A 2500-nucleotide genomic window follows, 5' to 3' on the forward strand; every position below is an offset into this window, starting at 1 on the left:
TGAGAAGAGAGAGGAGAGAAGAGAAGAGAGACAAGAGAGAAGAGGAGAGGAGAGGAGAGGACGGGGAGAAAACAGAAGAGAGTGGAGAGAGGAGAGAGAATAGAGGAGAGAGACTGGAGGAGAGAGTAGAGTAGAGTGAGGAGAGAAAAGAGAGAAGAGAGAAGAGAGAAGAGAGAAGGGAGCAGAGAGAAGAGAGAAGAGGAGAGACAGATTGCATGAATTTGTCAGGAGACCAAGTACCTGGTAGAAGTCTCTACAGTTGTGTTAACGCTTCAATAATGGGAGAACTTAAGAGAAGGTGCAAATGTGGCCAAGATGAGACTGAGTGTTGGGTGAAGAGCTGGCAATAGAAAAGCAAGGAAATGGGAATTGTAGAAAGAAAAAGGGAAAAAGAGGACAGAAGAGAGAAGAGAGGAGAGAGAGAGGAGAGGAGAGGAGAGGAGAGGAGAGGAGAGGAGAGGAGAGGAGAGGAGAGGAGAGAGAGGAGAGGAGAGGAGAGGAGAGGAGAGGAGAGGAGAGGAGAGGAGAGGAGAGGAGAGGAGAGGAGAGGAGAGGAGAGGATGAGGAGAGGAGAGGAGAGGAGAGGAGAGGAGAGGAGAGGTACATTGCATGACTATTGTCAGGAGACCAAGTACCTGGTAGAAGTCTCTACAGTTGTGCTAACACTTCAATAATGGAGAACTTAAGAGAAGGTGCAAATGTGGCCAAGATGAGACAGAGTGTTGGGTGAAGAGCTGGCAATAGAAAAGCAAGGAAATGGGAATTCTAGAAAGAATAAGGGAAAAAAATACATTTGAATACTGAAATTTAAAGCATTTATATCACTTAATGAAACAAAATAGATCAGTAGAAGATATTCTGGCTTTAGGCCTAGTTTACAAACAACTGAATTCACCTTGGACTGATCAAGCTAGTCTGATCAATTTAGTCTTCTTGTCTAATTGTGAAGCCTTTGAGGGACATGGTCCCATTCCATTTAGTTGCTGGTACATTAGCTGGTTAAACAGATCTTCTGTTCTTTCCTGCTTTGCCATGCATTGTATGATTGCAAGAGATTGTAAGAGAGGAGAGAAGCGGAGAGAATGGAGAGGAGAGGAGAGGAGAGGAGAGGAGAGGAGAGGAGAGGAGAGGAGAGGAGAGGAGAGGAGAGGAGAGGAGAGAGAGGAGAGGAGAGGAGAGGAGAGAGGAGAGGAGAGGAGAGGAGAGAGAGGAGAGGAGAGGAGAGGAGAGGAGGAGGAGAGGAGGGAGAGGAGAGGAGAGGAGAGGAGAGGAGAGGAGAGGGAGAGGAGAGGAGAGGAGAGGAGAGGAGAGGAGAGGTACATTGCATGACTATTGTCAGGAGACCAAGTACCTGTAGAAGTCTCTACAGTTGTGCTAACACTTCAATAATGGGAGAACTTAAGAGAAGGTGCAAATGTGGCCAAGATGAGACAGAGTGTTGGTGAGAGCTGGCAATAGAAAAGCAAGGAAATGGGAAATTCTAGAAAGATTAAGGGAAAAAAATACATTTGAATACTGAAATTAAAGCATTTATATCACTTAATGAAACAAAATAGATCAGTAGAAGATATTCTGGCTTTAGGCCTAGTTTACAAACAACTGAATTCACCTTGGACTGATCAAGCTAGTCTGATCAATTTAGTCTTATTGTCTAATTGTGAAGCCCTTTGAGGGACATGGTCCCATTCCCATTTAGTTGCTGGTACATTAGCTGGTTAAACAGATCTTCTGTTCTTTCCTGCTTTGCCATGCATTGTATGATTGCAAGAGATTGTAAGAGAGGAGAGAAGCGGAGAGAATAGAGAGGAGAAGAGAGAGGAGAGAAGAGAAGAGAGACAAGAGAGAAGAGGAGAGGAGAGGAGAGGACGGGGAGAAACAGAAGAGAGTGGAGAGAGGAGAGAGAATAGAGGAGAGAGACTGGAGGAGAGAGTAGAGTAGAGTGAGGAGAGAAAAGAGAGAAGAGAGAAGAGAGAAGAGAGAAGGGAGCAGAGAGAAGAGAGAAGAGGAGAGACAGATTGCATGAATATTGTCAGGAGACCAAGTACCTGGTAGAAGTCTCTACAGTTGTGTAACGCTTCAATAATGGGAGAACTTAAGAGAAGGTGCAAATGTGGCCAAGATGAGACTGAGTGTTGGATGAAGAGCTGGCAATAGAAAAGCAAGGAAATGGGAATTGTAGAAAGAAAAAGGGAAAAAGAGGACAGAAGAGAGAAGAGAGGAGAGGAGAGGAGAGGAGAGGAGAGGAGAGGAGAGGAGAGGAGAGAGGAGAGGAGAGGAGAGGAGAGGAGAGGAGAGGAGAGGAGAGGAGAGGAGAGGAGAGGAGAGGAGAGGTACATTGCATGACTATTGTCAGGAGACCAAGTACCTGGTAGAAGTCTCTACAGTTGTGCTAACACTTCAATAATGGGAGAACTTAAGAGAAGGTGCAAATGTGGCCAAGATGAGACAGAGTGTTGGGTGAAGAGCTGGCAATAGAAAAGCAAGGAAATGGGAATTCTAG

Source organism: Strix aluco, chromosome 1 (genome assembly GCF_031877795.1).
Source record: "Strix aluco isolate bStrAlu1 chromosome 1, bStrAlu1.hap1, whole genome shotgun sequence".
NCBI classification, from domain to species: Eukaryota; Metazoa; Chordata; class Aves; order Strigiformes; family Strigidae; genus Strix; species Strix aluco.